The sequence below is a fragment of the Octopus bimaculoides genome, chromosome 2 (genome assembly GCF_046866305.1).
Source record: "Octopus bimaculoides isolate indiv1 chromosome 2, ASM4686630v1, whole genome shotgun sequence".
NCBI classification, from domain to species: domain Eukaryota; kingdom Metazoa; phylum Mollusca; class Cephalopoda; order Octopoda; family Octopodidae; genus Octopus; species Octopus bimaculoides.
The window spans coordinates 28,491,813-28,499,312 of record NC_142929.1 but is presented as its reverse complement, the minus strand read 5'-3'; the positions used below and the strand labels follow the sequence as shown (position 1 = coordinate 28,499,312).

Sequence of the window (7,500 nt, the reverse complement as noted above, 5' to 3'; positions counted from 1 at the left end):
CAGAATTCCATTAAAAAATATGTAATGTATAAACTCGACAGCTGTTTCATGAAGATAAAAGTTACGTAATAATCATGATCTTTAAATGATAGTGATATATGCAAAACGTTATGAGTGTTTAACCGGCGTCACCGCTAAATAATTCCTTTATATTTTATTCTGTATTTTATTGGTCCCCTATGTAAATATACATATATATATGTATGTGTATGTGTATATATATATGTGTGTGTGTGTGTATCCTAACTGTGTTTATCTGCATTACTCTATTACTATGTATGTATGTATGCATGCACGCATGTACGTATATATGCAAAGCTTGTCACTAGAACCTAGTACGGGCTTCAAAAAAAGTGGCAAATGTATTGTACGAGCATTTGTCACTTAAATGAAATGACGTACAGATATTTCTAACATTACATTTCTTGATCCATTTTTCTATTTCATAATAACTGCGCACATGCAAAGATTCATGTAAATTAGGACGGTAGGGCTGAATGTGAGAAGGCTATCGTCTCACAAAATAATACAATCATCATGTATGTATGCATGTATGTATGTATGTATGTATGTATGTATTTATGTATGTATTTATGTATGTAATTATGTATGTATGTACGTATGTATGTATGTATGTATGTATGTATGTATGTGTCCATGCATATTCTCTTCTGTTTTTAATTAAGTGAAGTCTTTCTAACAAAGATATATAACTCTATCGCTGGAATGTGGATGACAAAAACAATGTCACGATTTGAATTTGAAAAATGCTTTGCATATGTTTACTATTCCGCTTACAGACTATATTTGTAAAGTGTGTCTTAGCTGTTTGGTTTTGTTTTTCTTTTTTTTTTGTCTGAAAACCCTAGGTTTTCCTGATTGTCATCTAAACATCTATCCCCAAAAGCAAGTGCACACATTATTATGTGTATAAGTATGAATTTATAATTTGAATATAGAAGCTGAAGGTTTCAAACTTGTCGTCTTATAGTTAGTTATCCTCATTTTCTTTGATTTTCGAAGAGACATTCACGTCAGTAGGGCAGCTGAGCTCGATGGTAGTAGATACTTTTTCTTGCCTGTCCCAAACGACGGGATGTCTACGTATATCATGTGTGTGAGTGTGAATGTGTGAGTGTGAGTGTGTGAGTGTAGATGTGTATGTGTATTATTTCATTCTTTCATTCTTTTCATTGGATTGGGCCCATACTGGGGTACTTTCTTGAAGAATTCAGGCAATCATATTGCCTCCAACACTTTATTTTAAGTCTGTTATTTATTGTATTTGTATCTTTTCCCGAACTGCTAAGTTACGAGTACGTAAACAAACCAATACCGGTTGTTAAGCGGTGGTGAGACAACGCAGAGATGAACAGACACACATACTTACACACTCACAAACACGCACGCATTCACGCACTATATATATATATATATATATATATATATATATATATATATATATATATATATATATATACATATATATATATATATATATATATACATATATATATATATACATATATATATATTTATATATATATATATATATATATATATATATATATATATATATATATATATATATATATATATATATATATATATATATATATATATATATATATATATATATATATATATATATATATATATATATATATATATATATATATATATATATATATATATATATATATATATATATATATATATATATATATATATATATATATATATATATATATATATATATATATATATATATATATATATATATATATATATATATATATATATATATATATATATATATATAGTGTGGACGCACATGGCCTAGTGGTTAGAGCAGCGGACTCGCGGTCGAGGGATCGCAAGTTCGAATCCTAGACCGGGCGATGTGTGTGTTTATAAGCGAAACACCTAAGCTCCAAGCGACTCTGGCAGAAGGTAACGGCGAACTTCTGCTGACTCTTTCGCCACATCTTTCTCTCACTCTTTCATCCTGCATCTAGCAGCTCGGACAGACGTACTGTCCAGGTGGGGAACCTATACGTCAATGAAATCGGGAAACCGGCCCTTGTGAGCCAGGCATAGGTTGAGAAGGAGCAAACAACAACATATATCTATATATACACACACGCGATATATACTGTTTTGCTTGTCTTCACGTAGATATTTGCAAAAACAAAACAACATAGAAAGTCTGTCATACCGGCCATGACGAAGGGAAATAGCCCTGAAACTCGAGTCGCCTTTATATATTTATATTTATATATTTGATCCTTTATATTGAACACTCAATATTTCATCAACATTCAATACTTTATTTCATGGTGCCATCCATTTTTATTTTATTTTATTTTATATTATATATTGTATATTATATTATATATTGTATATTCCATATTCTATACCCCACATTGGTTCTGCAGGAATATAAATAAAACATAAAAAACAGACAGTGTTGGAACTCTTTTAAACAAAATAATATATTCCTCTATACACAATCATACAAAAAAACCACCTTTTTTGTATTTATTTTTACTCGCATATATATATATATATATATATATATATATATATATATATATATATATATTTACACACATATATATATACATATACATATATATATATATACATATATATATACATATACATATATATATACATATATATATATATATATATATATATATATATATATATATATATATATATATATATATATATATATATATATATATATACGCGCACACACAGATACATGATATAATGCAATAGATAAATTTATATAGATATGGTAGATATATGTATATAATTATATGTATGTAGATAGATAGATAGATAGATAGATAGATAGATAGATAGATAGATAGATAGATAGATAGATAGATAGATAGACAGATAGTTATAACTTATATCTGTATACAGATACTGTGTGTGCACGCGCACACATGTATTTGTGTATGTATCTATGTATATACTCACATGCCTCCTCCCGGTACTTGTGACACTCCAATTCCCTCTCTTTTAGTATTCTCACTCTGTCTGTATTGTGGTTCCAGAGGACGTACACACACACACACTAACCCACGCAGGCTTATTCACACGTGAAACACTGAAAACACAGAAAATACACGTGTATGCACACACATCACATGTATACATACACTTGAAGTTTATTTATTCCATATGATATCAGAGTAGGTGTTGGTAAAGCAGAATGGCAGTTTCGTGAAATTTGAATAATCGTTTCCCTCACGCCCAGAATAGAATCAAAATAAACAAATGATACAATTAGTAAAGATCTATTCAAATATACGACATGTTCTCGCAGTCGATACCCTATACAAATGTGATCTTATATGGCCTTGTTGCTTGGGCGGATGGACTGTTTCTTATAATAGCAGTCAAGTACACAGAAAATATATTTGTATGTTTTAATGAGATACCAAAATTTGGACAATAGATTCGTTAGCTACACAAATGTTAACCCTAAGTTTTATATTTCAAAATAGCTATATTCGTCTATAAAATGTCTCTTTAATAATGTAATGTTGGTTTCAAATTTTGGCACTAGGCCAGCAGTTTTGGGGGAAGGGTAACTCGAATACATCAATCCCAGTGCTCAGCTGGTTCTTATTCCATCAATCCAAAACGATATAAGGCAAAGTCAACTTCGGCGGAATTTGAACCCAAAGCGTAAAGGAGGAAATGCCGTTAAGCATTTAGCCCGGTGCGCTAACTATTCTGCCAGCTCGCTGCCTGCTTTAATAGTATAATATTAAAATAGAATAAACGCGAAAATTCATGGCAACCACGCAGGAAAAATATTTAGTTCAAAACATAGATTTCATTTGCTATGAAGAGTGTATAATTCTTTCTACTATGGAATCAAGCCTGAGATTTAGGGGAAAGGGGATAGTCGATTTCATAGACTCCAATGCTCATCTGATACTTATTTTATCAACCCCTATAGGGATGAAATGCAAAGTCGAACTCAGCAGCGTTTGAACTACCACCGGAAGAAATACCACAAGAAATGTTGTCCAGCACTGTAAGGATTCTGCCAATTTGCATTGGCCATCCGTCTGGGGCTTGGGTAAAAAAAAATTAAGGCTAAAACTGAAGGATCAAGATAGAGAGAAGTTTTGAAAAGCTTAGACAGGAAAGTAGAAGAGTATATCTCTCATGCAACAACAAAAGAATTAAGGTGACAGGTTAAAGTATTGTGGGGAGGAAAAACAAGATAGATAGGCACTTTACATCAAACAATAATTTATTCAGTAAAATCACGAGGACAGATTAAAGAGCTACATTAAAGATGGATTGGTTAACAGTATAGAGACAGAGGCAACAGGCACAACACTGATTACGTCATACATCACGCGATACACAGCCATTTTGTTTTAATTTTGCTTCAATAAACTAGTATGAGAAATAATGCACAGACGTAACTATAGGCTCGAAATACATATATGATCCCAGATTCCTGTGAGAGTATATGGAACACGCTGGCATTTGACACACACACACACACTCACACACACACAAACAAACGCATTTATATACATATACGTAGAAATATTCATACATTGGTATACACATACCCAGTTAGTCGTTGCTTCTACAGACGATATGTTGCAATATCTTACATATTCACTGACTTACAACGTGTTAAAATGACTTAAACACAAACACAACACACACTCACACAAACACACACACACACACATACACACACACATACACACACACACACACACACACACACACACACACACACACATACACACACATACATGCTACCACAAAACAAATTTATGAGTGCAAGTGGACCGACACTGGATAATGCGAGTCATTCCGTGCTTGTATGCATTTATTTATAAACATACGCCTGCTCTTAATTCTATTACATCACTTAAGCCATAAACGCCATAACCTAGTCCTGTCTTTCATGCTGCCTGTTTTGTAATACGACAGCAGTTTCTCTTTTATGTCTTAAAGTCAACGGTTTCTTTAGATGTTTGGTTTGAATCTGATACTGCTCGGACAGAGTTATAATGAAAGTCGTTCGAGCAATGACCAAAGCAATCTTTCGAATTTCTCTATCTGTTTTAGAAACTTAATTCTTACCAGTGAGAATTGTATTTTGTTAATGTCCTAAGAATTAGAAACTTCGAGAGAACGTGAAATAATTCTTTTTCGGAACGCTAAAACTCGAAGCAGATAAAATTATAAATATATATAGTATAAATAATACTGTTATAGACACAAGGCCTGAGATTCTGGGGTGAGAGTGGGTTAGTCGAATATATAGGCTCCAGTACGAAACTGAAACTTATTTTGTCGACCCTGAAGGGATGAAAGGCAATGTCGACCTCGACGGCATTTGAACTCAGAATGTAAAGAGGGGCGGAACGTTGCCAAGCATTTTGACCAGCGTGTTAACGGTTCTGCAAGCTCGGCGCCTTGTATAATATAAATAATAATAGCGTGTAGGCGCATAGCTAGGTGGTTAGAGTGTCGGACTTACACTAAATGAGGTAGTGAGTTCGATTCCCGGACGGGACTGTGTGTTATGTTTTTCAGCAAGACACTTTATTTCACGCTGTTTCAGTTCACCCAACTGTAGAGATGAGTCGCGACGTCACTGGTGCCAAGCTGTATCGGCCTTTGAATTTCCCTTGGATAACATCGGTGGCGTAGAGAGGGGACGCTGGTATGCATCGGCGAGCGGTAGCCTTCCACAAACTTGCTCGGACTTGAGCCTTGGAGAGTATCCCTCTAAGTGCAATCCGATGGTCGTTTATGATCGAAAAGGGTCCTTCAATAATAGAGTGAAAAAATTGTCCATGAAATTTATTTTTCAAATATACTGAGTCTAGAGCTTCATTATTTCATGTGTCCTTTGCGATTTAAAAAGATAATGAGATATATATATATATATATATATATATATATATATATATGTAGCCACATGTGAATCGCTGGCGATATTCTTCCTCCGTGTTTCCTTCTATTGGACTTTCCTCTGTTTCCGAAGAAGGGCGTCTGCTCGAAACGTTAAGCCATCTTTCTTTCCTTCCCTGAGCGTCTGCTAATGCATTACATATACCACGCCCTCGCGTTGTTGTGTTTTTGTGTTTGTTCTTTTTGGGATTTACTATATATATATATATATATATAGGGATCGATTCATTCGTCTAAAATTCTAAAATGCGATGCTCCAGCATGGACGCAATGAAAGATATATATGTATATATATATATATATATATATATATATATAAAATATATAGTTTTGGATTTTGTCCCTAATATTATTATTATATATATATATATATATATATACATATATATATATATATATATATATATATATATATATATATATATATATATATGCATGTATTTGTGTGTATATATATATATATATATATATATATATATATATATATATATATATATATATATATATATATATATTACGGGTTTTCACACAGTGACTGTCTACCAAATCCACTCACAAGGTTTGGGTCAGCTTAGGGTTATAGTAGGAAGCACTTGCCCAAAAGGCCGCGCAGTGGGACTAAACCCAAGATCACATGGTTGAGAAGCAAGCTTCTTAACCAATGATTTCTTAATGCTTTCAGTTCAGATAAGATGGATATGTATTCATACAGTTTTTATACTTATGCGAGAAAAAAGTAAATACATCAGTTACTCAGTAAAATACTTCCGTTGTTTAGCTAAAACTCGGGTGTATTCAAATAACGTTGATGTTTAAAGACATACTTATATACATACATACAGAAGACAGGCAGACAGACTCACACGCAGATGTATGTTTACATACATACACGTATATACACACACAAACAAGCATACAGTCATATATATACTTAATATAATGTTTTGAAAACCACAGATATTAACACATATGTGCAAATACCGGCAATGCTTATAGTTAGCATTAAGAAAATATATTTGCAAGTGTAATCCATTATTTGCTCAAACATATAGTATATCCTAGTATAAATAAATTAAACTGAATATCCTTTAAACTGTGTAGACTGCATTTTATCTGTTATTGAGAACCGAAGCTGTCTGGTGCAGAATGACACCTCGGGACACTTATGTAACATTATGGTTCTCTTTCTTTCTCTCTCTCTCTTTGTAGATATTTATGTGCGTCTGTGTGTTCGTCTGTGTGTGTGCGTTTGTGTGTGGGTGTGTGACTGTCTGTATGCGTGTGTGTGTGTGTGTGTGTGTGTGTGTGCAAGCGTTTGTGTTATCTGTATATTCATCTGTTAGTATATTTTATCTTTTACCCTTTACCTGTTTCATTCATTGGACTGAAACCTGGCCAACTCGAATTACATTGCGGGCCACAAAAAGTGTTTTGAGGGCCGCTTGTATACTGACAGAATTGAAAGCATTTTGCTTTCTCATGCTATTATTACAACAATGAATAAATGATCGTTGATTC

The 7,500-nt window shown here is 33.0% G+C and overlaps 1 protein-coding gene across 1 annotated transcript in view; it reads left to right on the top strand.

Moving 5' to 3' along the window:
* The window catches only part of LOC106872747 (cartilage oligomeric matrix protein), a 136,064-nt gene that overhangs the window by 73,507 nt on the left and 55,057 nt on the right, over positions 1 to 7,500 (top strand). The window lies entirely within an intron of this gene.